This window comes from Pseudorasbora parva, chromosome 10, assembly GCF_024679245.1.
Source record: "Pseudorasbora parva isolate DD20220531a chromosome 10, ASM2467924v1, whole genome shotgun sequence".
NCBI lineage: Eukaryota > Metazoa > Chordata > Actinopteri > Cypriniformes > Gobionidae > Pseudorasbora > Pseudorasbora parva.
Window position 1 is genome coordinate 15,587,821 of NC_090181.1, and position 13,518 is coordinate 15,601,338.

General features: G+C 36.1%; 1 protein-coding gene across 2 annotated transcripts in view; it reads left to right on the plus strand.

Annotated features, from left to right (window-relative positions):
* The window catches only part of eva1a (eva-1 homolog A (C. elegans)), a 24,653-nt gene continuing 11,135 nt past the window's right edge, over nucleotides 1–13,518 (plus strand). For both annotated transcript variants that reach the window (XR_010907914.1, XM_067454562.1), the window contains exons 1-2: nucleotides 1–502; nucleotides 11,378–11,419. The gene's annotated coding sequence lies outside the window, so the exon portion shown is untranslated. The remainder of the gene's footprint in view (nucleotides 503–11,377; nucleotides 11,420–13,518) is intronic.

Below are 13,518 nucleotides of genomic sequence, written 5' to 3' on the forward strand. Positions count from 1 at the left end.
TAGTCGTTCAACCATCCCCCTCCTTCTCCTTTTCCAGACACCCTCTCTCCCTCTTTCTCTCTCACTCAGTCTTCCAGACCTCCCTCTTTCCCTTTCTTTCATACTCACTGCTTTCCAGAGTTTCATTCTGACTCGTCTGTGTCCGTCAGTGTGGTGAATATTTCAGCCTCCTGCCTTCTCCGTGTCACATTCCAGCTTCTAGGGCACAGCGTCTTCCTGACATGGGTTATAAAGAGAAGCACAGCTCTAGTATGCATCTGCACTCGGCGCTATGATCGCCTTTTGCCTCCAGTGATCTTTTTGAATTGTTTTGAATAGGCAAACAGACTCTCTAAGAGGGTTTACCTTCCCACTTTTTGCTTCCTTCATTGAGATCTTTTGGACTTGTGTGGATTCTCATTTATACATTTGTACAGAAAGCTCACTCATGCACAGTGGAATACTCAAATGAACAGTCTTTTAGGGCTTCAGCTCAGATGTGTGCATGGACGGAATACAATGGGTGAGTTTGTGTGGAACTGTATGATGATTATAATTGTTCAATATAATTTTATTAAAATGACAATTATAATATATATATTCATAATTTAATGCAGAGATGATAATTTAATGCATTCTCAACAAAATCAGAATCATGCTTTTGACTGAATTTCTTCTGTCTACGGCCATATGTATATATATATATAACATTTTTCTGCTGAACAAAGGCTTCCATAATGTGTTTCAGCGCTCACTATAGCATAATTTAAGGAAGAGATAACACACCAATGCAATTGAAATTGCTATTGACTATGCAACTAGTTTATCCACACACACACACAAAAAGGAACACCTTTGCTCTCTGTGTTAAATAAAAGCTGTTGAATGACTCTCAGGGGTTCTGGACTGTGTTTGAACAACAGTACGCTCACAGGATTTCCTTTAACACTTCACATTAGATTGATGTGTTTCCCTGCTCAGGAGGGCCAAACAGGGTCAAAACATCATCCCTCAAGCACAACCAGACATCCAGTGAGCAACCTAAATATTGATTATGCCTGTTTGACACTTATTACGTAATTAAATCAAGTTTAAAAAAAATAAAAGTTTCAGTTTGTTACCATTAGTTAATGCATTAGGTATCACGCATTAATAATAAAAAAAATAAAATAAAAATCACCACTTATTAATCTAGGTTAATGTAAAATAAAATATTGATCACTGTAATTTATGGATTGTTCATACCAATGTTCATCTACTCAACTTAAAATGTTAAAAATGTATTAGTATATTGAACTCTGTAAAGGTTTTGTAATTTGTAAACGTTAGCTAATGTAGTTAATAAACTTAACATACTGAACCTAACTGTTCAGTGATAATGCTTTTTGTAACTGCATTAGCTCAATGTTTAAACATGCACAATTTCAGGCCCATATACCTCAGTCAGGTTGCTTAGCATTATATTCTAATCTAATGGCATCACTAACAGGAGTTTCTCTGTGCTGGCACTAACAGAGTGGGTGAGGAGGAAGTATACTCAAGTCATTCCTCTTATTTTATGCGTCCACCCTCAAATACACAAAGACCTCAATGTCTAGACCATAATTAAACTATTAGCTAATAGCTACCTAGCCAATTGTTAAAGTGTGATATCCTTGTGGCCGTAGACCTCATGACTAGAAACAATACGTTCACTCACCTTTAGGGTCTGTCTCACTTATAGAGCCTGTAGTCGCCTGCTCTGGTTCTCGAGGGTCTCTAATAGAAGGACCAGATGTTGGCAGGACTTCCTGCATCTCTAGTGGTCTCAGACAGCTGCTTTGTGTCAACTCCTGTCCCAGTTCCCGCTCCTAGAGCAGTAACGGTGGGGCCGGTGGCCCTTAACACACTGGGCGGCATTGTTTAGTGAGACAGGCTGAACACAGGATTCAAACAGGTCTGAGTTGAAGTAAGTGCTGTGAACAGAGACTTCAAAATGAATGGCCATGTTGTTTCAAAATTGTATCCTGTGGAAACACAAGATAAGATATTTAGAAGAATGTTCCCGTTGCTCTTTTCCATTTATTGAAAGCATACGCCAACTTGCGGATGTCAAGATCCATACAAACATTACCATAAAACTACTATAAAATATATCAATCCCGCATTTGAAAAGTAGCTCGTCACCATAAATAACATTTTATCATCAGCACATGTATTTACATATTTCCTGAAATCTTTAAATGAGTCTGCTGTTGTTCATTATGCTCCCCGTTTCATGTTTTTTTTTTTCAACAGTTGTTCTCCAAACTTCTAATCTTTTCCCTGTTGGTTTGGCTGGTTGAAGTCACTATGCACCATTATAATGTAATTCCACAAAGTGGAAAAAAACCTTCTGTCAGTATTAATCAGGCTCAAAAATACACAGGACCCTGGCAGGGAGCATGTGGTATTTTATGAGCCCCTGTGCCATTATACTCTGGGATTTGCCTATGTTTTGTATGAGATATGTGTTTTGTAAAGCACTTTGGCCAGCCTATCATGATTCAGCATATATCAGCACTGCCAATGGGGTGCAGTTAAGCAATTAAAAAGAGAACAAGTAGCTATGGTTAAAAAGAAAACTGCAAGGAAACAAACTAAAAACAATGGGCTGTTGTGTCGTCTGTTTTGGGGTTTACGTCATTTTAAAACAAGCCTGCCACAAAACTGCAATATTTGCCATTTTCAAATTTAAAGTCGTACCCTATGGCAATAAGAGGCCATTCACAAAGAACACATTTTGCATTAGTTTTTGCATTGTGTTAACATGCCCACTGTCCTGCATCTTGCACTTTTAAATGTCACCGGCGGGACCACCTCGCTTTTTTTCTAATCAGTGCGAAATAGAGTCACAATATGCAGTTGATTTTGGCCATAGAGATAAATGTTATACATTAATTGAAACCAAAATGACTATAACTAACTAGTACACCACAAAACAACAACACTGGACGCATTACAGCAAACATTCCAAATCCATTTGTCCTGTTGTCAGAATCGGCACAAGTACAGTGAGTACCTCAAAAATAGAATGGAGCATCCGTTTACTGTTAGGTACTTGATGAACGACAAAGTGGTGCATACAGCGCGTATGTCTTTTAACAATGCAATACCACGTGGGACTTGCGTTCGGAGTAAACATATGTAAAAAGTATTATAAAGTAGTCCATATGAGTCTTCTGAAGCCATTTGATAGTTACATTGTTCAAAATGTTTTCATGAATTTTGGAATGAAATGAGTAAACAATGAACGTTTTCATTTTCGGATTAACTATCCCTTGAAACCTTAATATGCCTTTCATGAGCTTGTGTGGTGAACAAGTTCAGCATAATAAGACCCAAAATACTTTTAACAGTTTTGCGGCAGCCGGAAAATCTAATCTGCATTAGAAGCTTGATCTTGCATAAATATGGTAATACTCAACATCTGTCTACACAGACAGTTTCTTTCTTTCTCAAATAATCTATTATACTGCAGATCAGTTAATGACTTATGTTAATAGAGCTGGCTCTTTGGCCTATAATTATGGAGTAGCTAACCGTTTAATGTCGAGCCAGGTGTCCGTCCCCTTTAGCAGATCAACTGAGCAGGCAACGTTTCAGCTGTTGTAGGCATGTTACCATTGCCTTTCCACAATAGCTGCCTTTTTTGTGTGAGTCCTGAGATTATTTAACACCCAGTGTAGCAAGTGACTTCGGTCAGCTGTTTTGATTGGTTGGGATTCTCTTCAACTAACACAACTAACATGCAACTAACACTAGCCCAAAAATGTGCAGTGCATGATGGTTTGTAATTAAACAGATGAACAAGTGTTCTTTAAAATAGTTAAATGGGCCTCTAAGATACCTGATCAAAGAAGATACTGTGTACCATGTGCGTTACGAATGGCAAGATGCCTTGCTGAATGTGTGTTTGTTTATCCTGTAGGGTCTACTCTGAATTTGTGTGCATGTGCTTCCATGTGTGTTAGCGTGATCTGTCAGTAAGAGTATAATCTGGCCTCCGGCTTGTTTACATGGTAAAGCTAGGTCTGTATTCTTAGAGACAGGACCTTTGTGAAGGACAATGGGATAGCACAAACTTTACAAGGTATCCAATTATACTTCAGTGTGAGTATTAATCTTTTTTTAAGGCAATCATCAAATGGAGTACAATATGGCTCAAGGATATGTGTTTCTGCCTGAACTACAGCTGTACAAATGTGATGCCCATATGGAGGTGCATTTCAAGAATAATTACCCTTGACCCCAAATTTGAATACTTTTTTAACGAAGAATAGGATTCAATTGGGAATGCTGTGCCAATTACTTATTGGCATTAATGGTTCCATGAAGAGCCTTTAAAGGGTTAGTTCACCCAAAAATGAAAATTCTGTCAATAATTACTTACCCTAATGTCATTAGACGCCCGTAAGACCTCCTTTTATCTTCGGAACACAAATGAAGACATTTTTGTTGAAATCCGAATCCAATGGATGGCACAGACAATGACACCAATGTCATTTCCTCTCTCAAGACCCATAAAAGGCAACAAAGATGTTGTTACAAAGCCCATCTCACTACAGTGGCTCTACAATCATTTTAAGCGAGGAGAATAGTTTTTGTGTGCAAAAAAACAACAACAACTAAATATCGACATATAGTGATGGGCTGATTTCAAAAAGAAGATTCGAACCGTTATAAATCAGTGTATTAATTCATGATTCAGATCACTAATGTCACGTGATTTCAGCAGTTTGACACGCGATCCGATTTATGAATCAATACGATGATTCACGTTCAACGGTTCAAAACTTTGTTTTGAAATCGCCCCATCACTAAGTTATTTAGATTTTTTGCGCACAAAAAACTAATTCTCGACGCTTCATAAAATGATTGTAGAGCCACTGTAGTGAGATGGGCTTTGTAACGACGTCTTTAGTGCCTTTTATGGGTCTTGAGAGAGGAAATGACACTGGTGTCAATGAAGTGCTTTCTGAGCCATCGGATTTCAACAAAAATATCTTCATTTGTGTTCTGAAGATGAGCGGAGGTCTTACGGGTGTCAAATGACATTAGGTTAAGTAATTATTGACAGAATTTTCATTTTTGGGTTAACTAACCCTTTAACATCCATGGAACATTTCCATTGCACAAACACTTTAATAATCGAAAGAACCCTTTCCCACTATTTAAAAAAAAAAACTTTAGCAGGTAGGTACTTTGGGGAACCCAAAATGGTTATTCTTGGCATTGCTATGAAAACCCTATTTTGGCATCTTTATTTTTAATGTCCACAGAGCTGTACACACACACAGCACACCAACACTGACATCCCTTGGGGCTGGTTTGAACATAGTTCTCCACTAAAGTGCTCAAAAGATGGAGATTCTACAGAAAAAAAATCGAGTTGAAAGCTTCATTCTGTTTCCAAGAAGCCAGCCCTAAATAAACTCATCATGTTTTCTTGCTGGTACAGCAAAAACCAGCTGCATGTTAAACATGGTTCTCCTAAGCATCCAAGTCTCTATTCTCTCATGGTGGTTAAGGGTCAAAGAAACTGGTGCTAAATCAGTACAAAAGGGCAACGTCTTTCAACAGCCCTCTGTTTCTCATCTAAGTAAATCTCTCATCATGACAATAAACAGTTAAATGTGGCATTATAAAAACATTTCTGAAAAGAAAACGGCTATCGTGACGTTAAATAATAGTAGTCTCTCATCTTGTTGAGGCAGCTGAGGTATGGAAAGCTTTAGTTTCCCATCTGTGTGGGGTTAAGTACATTTAGGTCCTCCAGCTCCACTGTTCTGCTTCACTGAGCTAACTCTCACTGAGTTGGAGAGAGCAGAGACTGGCCCTGCATTCTGAAACCTAATATTAGAGAAGAAAAAAGCAGGGGAGCAAGAAAAGGCAGAGAGGAAGTGTAGCATTAAGGTTGGCAAATGAATCTGCCCAAAGTCATGTTTTGTGATTATAATGAGGGTGAAGCGGTGTGGTGCAGGCAAATGAGAGTCAAATAAATCACGGCTGTATTTAGGATCTCAGGCTCTAACATGAAATACTCATTGATGCAGATTTAATTCTGTTTTGGGTTCTGGTATTTTGCAGTTCAGTTTTTCAAGATAATATCTGTAAGACCCTGTGAAATTGAAATGTAGTTATTTGTAGTCTGTGGGTTTTTACTCTGAATATGATGGTGTACTCCTAAAAGTTGACCAATGCTTATGTACAGTTTACACATTTAAAATGTAAAAGTCTATTCCAAAAGGGACTAAACATTCTGATAATTAATCTTGCACTCAGGTGTATCCACTTTCTTCTTCAAATGTATGCTCGAATGACAATGTCCCTCCCATAATCCATAACATTTCACAGGGAGTTATCTAGTATTTCCCATGTTATAACAATGTATACTTTATATGTATAATTAAGGTTATACATTTGCAATGAAGGTAACAGTCAAAGTTTTCCTATGAAAAAAGTATTACAATCAATAAAAATCATTATAGTACATGAAGGTCTTTTTTTTTTTTGGTAGAAGATAGGCTATAGCTCAGTTAGTGAAAAATGTTAAAAGCTTCTCATCTTGTTCTTTGTTAATGACAGTGTTTCTGTAAATGTGCACTTAGTTAAGTTTATAAACCATGCAGGGTCATGTTGGATTAAGTGAAATGAATTATTAGAAGTCAAATATGCATGTGGGATTATGTGATCAGACATAGACATCTTGAGCACTCATACATGCCGTCTCTCCTAATCTTCCTTTATGAGGTGTGAGGAGACAGAGTGGTTTGTGGTTACAACCAACTCTGGATGGGATAAAAATTGCATGATACAAAAAAAAAAAAAAAAAAAAAAAAAAAACAGTCATTAGTGATGGGAATTCTGTTTACCATGTCTGATCAAATGCTCACACTCACTTAAATCTGTTTATATTTGAGGGGTTGATATGAGTTGAAAAGGATTCCTTTGTTTTACTCTCTCTCTTCATGTTATACTCTGTATTGTCATGCATCTTTCTTTATCCTTCTCTGAATATTATTTGACCAGTTCCATTTTGTCTTTCCTTCTGATCAGAAACAGCTGTTGGAAAACTGTGTAGCCCTCTATTTTTAAACAATTCCTCTAAAAATAGAAACCTGAAACTCCCCAATGAATCTTTTTCTGTGATGACTAGTTTAATCTCGCTCCTATGAAAACAATGATGAAGTCTGAATAATTCCCCCTGCACTTTTGTTTCCTCGCCGAATCTCACGAGTTCACGATAAACAGACCCGACATATTTTTATAAAGCCACTTGCAATATCAGGCTCCCTTTGATATGTAGCGACTTAAATGGCTTTGCGTTTGTATCCCAATCTTCTGATGAAAATCTTTTTTTCCACAAGATGTAGTCCGTTTATGTTTATTTTGAAAGAATCTTGAAACTGCATCTTGAGAGAAATGTTTGTAAGAAAGGGAGGCAGCTCATTCCTTTTAGCAGTCAACATTTATCCCAGGGAAAAGCAGGTTTAGTAAACAATCAATATTCTTACAGTAAACTTTGTTATTTTATTTTTTACAGCCGTTTATTTTTTGAATTTTTTGGGGGGGAAAAAATTAATAGAACGTATTAACTTTCACTGCATGGACAAAAACATAATACGCATTCTACAAAATATCTTCAGAGGAAGAAATTAATGTTTGCAATGACATTAAGGTGAATAAATGATTGGGTGAACTGTCCCTTTTAGACTGTTAAAGGAAATAATGGTCTTAAATAAAAAAATAAAAAAATAAAAACAAAAAAACTTGCAAAATGCACCTGTTTAACGTTCCACCTGTTTGTTTGTTCTCGAGGAACTTACATGGATGGCACAGTAAAATGCCTGACCACCACTGACCAAGCTACAAGTGACCTCGGTCAACAATGCCATGCAGGAGGCCGGTTGGGATGCTTGTGGGAGGTCTAGTTGACGTTGACTCATTTTAACCCTGGCTGTGAATACTAATGACAGCAGATGTCCACCCATTATTGTTTCAACTTAAATATCATGTTATAGCTGAGAAACAGGTGCTTGAATTCCTGTTAAAAATATTAGCTCCTGGAAACATTATATAAGTTTGGTATTTGTGACTATGAACTTGAAACGGAGAACAGCCATGCTGCTTAACTTATTCAATGAGGAACAACATAATTTTAGAATTACTCGTTTGCTTTACTTCTATTTGTGAAGTCAAATGAAAGGGTATTGGCTCATGCCAGCTTTGAAGCTCAGGTTTGGGCTTAGTTTGGCTCGGTGTCTGATTAAAGCCAGGCTCCGTTGGTCCGGGCCTTCAAATACTACAGGCTGCTGGCTTCAATAAAGTCCAGCCAAAAATGAGCTGCCGCTTTCCGCTCTTGATTGCAGTGCATAATGGTGGTTCTATTTGAAGGACACACTGAAAAACATCTCAAAGTATTTAGACAATTCCAAGGAACATGGTAAGCATAATTCATTCAAGAATATGATGGGCCCAATGATAAATGATGAATGTATTTAGACATTACAACAACACATTTGACCATGTGTAGTCCCTGCGTTTTGTCTATGTAGAGCCGGCTAAATGAATCTAATTGTTATTATAGCATGATAGCCTAATATTTTCATAAAATTATATGCTGTTTAAACAAAGGACTTCATGTAAATGTTTACACAAGTTATTTATTTAAAGGATTAGTTCACCCAAAATTCTGTCATCACTCACACTTATGTTTTTCAGAACACAAATTAAGGTATTTGTTGGAGTTTAATTTAATGTTATATTTTTTTAGTTAAAGGTATTGCAAAGGTATTTCAACGAAGTAGAAATTACTCAAGCTTTTTCCCACATATTTTACTTACGTTAAAACAACTTATTTTCTTTGTTAATTTTACTTTACTTAGTTAAAGGGGTGGTTGCATGCGATTACACTTTTTTAACTTTAGTTAGTGTGTAATGTTGCTGCTTGAGCATAAACAGTATCTGCAAAGTTACAGCGCTGAAAGTGCAATGCAAACTGAGATATTGTCTTTTAAAGTTATGGCAGTTTATTGCCTACAAAAACGTCTGGTTTGGACTACAACAAGCTTCTTCCTGGGTTGGTGACATCATAAACCCTTGCTAGTCACCCAGATGTGACTTCTGCCTGTAATGGTAAGGAGTGTGACGTTTGCGGACAACCTGTGCTTGGCACTTCAGACAATAAAAATACATGATACTACATTTGGCCATCTAACCAATCTAAGACCATTGCGTTTTTCGGATGGATGGACTTCATAGAAGCAGGAAGCAAACGAACCGTTCAAAGGACAGTGGAGACAGCGGTGTGGAATAAAGTTAAAATATAAGAAAAATACATTTGTTAAAAAAAAAAGAAGAAGTATTAAGACATGTTACACTGCGCCCCTTAAACACAACCAAGAACCTAGAAAAAAAACACAGAACCACCCCTTTAAGTAGAGTTCACTTCATTTCATATGTGCATATGTAAAATTTACTTAAAGAATATGCATGCAAAAAGTAAATCTTACTTCTTGTTTTATTCAGTGCATAACTGATGTGTGCGTTGATGAATAATTATTAGCCTGACTCAATTCTAGTCAGAATATGAGTCTGATACTGCTCCATTGGGCTGTGATTATGGGTCGTTTTAACTGAACCAGGATCTGTTGACCTACAACCAATCAGAGCAACGGAGCGACACATAGTTGTCAAAAGAACTCAACTGCACACATGCTGGAAGAAGTAGAAGAAGATGAGTGTAAACAATATTTGCTGGTATCCTTAAAATAGTTTAAGGATACACAGAGTACTTACCAACACAATCATAATTTTTGAGAGAAATAGTAAAGGTTAATGCATATACGAACAAGTTCTCCGTTTAGGATTAGGACGAATTTAACCCAATTGCTTTTTGGTGACGTGGTTACGAGGATCAGTGGATGCTTACGTAACTGTTTGTGATCTGTCCTTCATCGTATTAACTAAAGCCTGCCCTGACAATTTCATTGGTCTGAACAGCTCCTGTTCGGTCATAGTTGCTCCACAACGGATCAAGTCCGGACAGAATTTCCCGAACACAAATGTGGGTGGGGCTAAATTCAGCTGGCATCATATAGCATTCAGCTGGCTAAATATTTATGTGAATAAAAGCCTAAATTAAATCTGATCATCATATAAAGCTCGAGTCTCTTCAGAAAATTTGGACTAAACCACTCCATTCATATGGATTATTTTTATGATCTTTTTATGAGATTTTTGAAGCATCAAAGTGGTAGTTGCGTAGCTGTCAACGGAGCGACAGAAATCACTCAAATTTTATTAAAAATAACTTAATTTGTGTTCCGAAGGTGAACAAAAGTCTTATGGGTTGTGGAGGGCGATTAATTAATGATAGAATTATCATTTTAGAAAGAACTAACCCTATAATTTAATAATATTTATAATCATATATTAAATGTAATACGTTTTTGAAAATGTGTAGTTTGTGTATTGATTGCCTTGATAGATGATGGAATTTTTTGTGATCTCATTATTTTGTCTAATATTTTTTTACTGAACTGTTGTGTAAATTCATTTTTTTAAATGATCCTTTTCAAGCTTTAAGATGCAGGCCTCTTTTAAACTTGTTTTGATATTGGAAGAAGCTAAGCATCTATTTTAATATGATGACCTGCTACGGCCCATGAGATTTCTGTGGGAAAGAAGGGCTTGTCCTGCATGGGAAAAGTCCAGTGAAGTTTCCAAAAACATGAAGCGTTATAAAGAACAACAATTTAGTCATATACTGTTTTCCAACCATAAAAATAGTTTTCTGATTTTCAACTTTTTCAACTGTTACATGTGCAAAATATATGATCATATATATGATACTAGTCATTTACCACCTACTGTACTCTCACATCAAATCCAGACATGAGCATTGTGACCAAGTTTCATTCTTAAAAGTTCATGTCATAAATTTAGTAAGCAGAATCTTTCTGTTTTACTCATTATGGCTTTCAAATAGTAAGATAATTGGCCTAAATCCCAAGCGAACCTCGAACAACCTCAACAAATGCTGTTGTTTTTGTTTTTTTCTGTCTAGTTAGGGAGAGTTTTGGTCCTGACTAATCACTGTGGTTAAATGGAGGAGTGTGTCTACAGGAAAAGGACTCATAGTGATTCTGTGTGATGTATGATCTCTGACACAAAAACGTTTGGGAAAAGAGTTTCCACTGAAAGTCTTATCGTAGCACTGAGGGGGCTGCTCTGTTATATAGATCATTGTGACTCATACAGTAGCCCTTCGTTTTTTTCTTTTGCTTTGTCCATCAGTTTTTAAAAAGCCAATGGGAGGACACTGAAGTTACTTTTTTATTTTGTCTCGCTTTCTTATGTTCTCTTTTCTTTACAGTGTTGCAGCATAGCTGGACCACTATGTATCGACACACTCCAGGTAAGACTCTCCATTAAACTTATCACGCCATCCTGTGTTAAACCACAAACATGTAGCTGCAAAACAATAATATTATCAGTAGATCAAGTAAGACTGGAGCATCGGAGTATTAATAACAGTAATTCATTTGTGTTGCTGTAATTATTGCAAAAGAGTACAAGCATCACAGACCGTAGTACTTTGTAAAAGGTTATGTGATTGTCTTTCATGGAGGCTTCACATAGTGTTTGATTAGTTACGCCTGAAAATACTATTTAAACATCCAAATTATGGTGCAGAGCCTGGGAGAGATTCGTAATTATAAGATAGTAATGAGGAGCCTCATCAGACTGCACAGAAAGACAGACTTTAAATTAGCAGTTAACAGTTAAATTAGCTTAGAAGCTAGCTATTAGAAGCTAGTAGCTTAGAATTATTTTTAACAAGTACTTTTCATGTAAATGGCACAAAATAGGGTTACAAATTTATACAAGCTGTTTTATTGTGTAATAATTTAATTTTACTAAGGCAATATTACTGAATTCTGTGTCTTAAAACAGATTCATTTTTGTAATTTTTGTTACTAATGATCGCCATTTAATTAGACAATTTATAAAAAAATATTTACACAAAGTTTAGAGTCAAGATTTTTGCTTTAAAATAAATACTTTTATTCAGAAAGGACATGTTAAATTGATCAAAAGTGACAGTGAAGACATTTATATTTGAAATAAATGCTGAATCAAAGAATACTAAAAACAATGCATCACGGTTTACACAAAAATACTAAGGAGCAAAATGGTTTTTAACATTGATTATAGTAAGAAATGTTTCTAAAATTAGCATATTTTATCAGGCCTAGTTATTGTTTTAGGTGTTTTGACCCATGTAACCTTAAAAAATATGGTTATTACACCAAAAACTAGCCTAAATTTAATTATTTTATATATATAAGTAAAAAGTCAGTAGTTAGTCTAACTTCAGGTACAGAAATCGAATAAAGTAATCAAATGAAAACAAAAATTAACAGTATAAAAAAAAAACCTGTATAAATTAAACAAAGATATTCAGTCAAGAGCATCTTGGCACATTGCATCACTTTGGCGTTTGTTTTACACAAAGTAATATATTTACACTAAATTACTCTGGTGCCATTTCTGCCTGGATTTGGCCTACCCAAATTGAAAAGCCTCCCATACACACATACAGTGGTCTAAGTTCAAAATGTTGGTGTAATTTTACAGGAAACCTTTTAAAGTTACATAAAACACTGCTAAAAGTGATAAACATGTAAGTATATGTTGTCTAAGCTGTTATAACCTCCCCCAAAATTATTTTTTTTAATTTTAAAGAGTTAAAATTTTGTAACTCAAGCCATGTGTGCTCTAGGACCCTGCAGACACTATGGCTGTTTCCAGCATATATAATTAATTTAATGAAACTGGGATATTGCATTTATATCACTGTATATGGAGGTGGAAGGGGGTGGTGGAGGGTAGCCGGGTTGGGGGAGGGGGTACAACATGACAGACAAAATTCTTTTTTCCACTATTTTCTTGAATTTAGTGGAAATAGCCCAAACTGTCTGCAGGGTCCTAAAGCACACAGGGCCTGAGATACACACTTTCAAAAATGAATTTATAAAAAAATAATAATAATCAAAAAGCGCCTACATTTTATTTCTTTTTTTTGGGGGGGGGGAACAACATATACTTACATGTTTATCACTTTTAGCAGTGTTTTATGTAACTTCAAAGGGTTTCCTGTAAAATGACGCCAAAATTTTGAACTTAGACCACTGTATGTTTGTATGGAAAGCTTTTCAGTTTGGTTAGGCCAAATCCAGGCGGAAATCCCCAAAAATAATCTTGGAGTTTAAGTAGTTAGACGTGCTGTATTTCGTAGTGCGATGACGTACGGATGAAGCCCACGGTCGTTTTCTGAGCCCGGTGTCTATAAAAGCTTTTCTGACTAAAAAGGAACTTTTTAGCTCTGAAACTTACAGGAAAATCTTATATCTTAACCTTTTATATATATCAAAAGCTCAAGGGAAAGTTGATTTCTCAATTTATCCCCCCTTTAAAATATGATTAAACTACAGACAGCACGATCAAAGAACA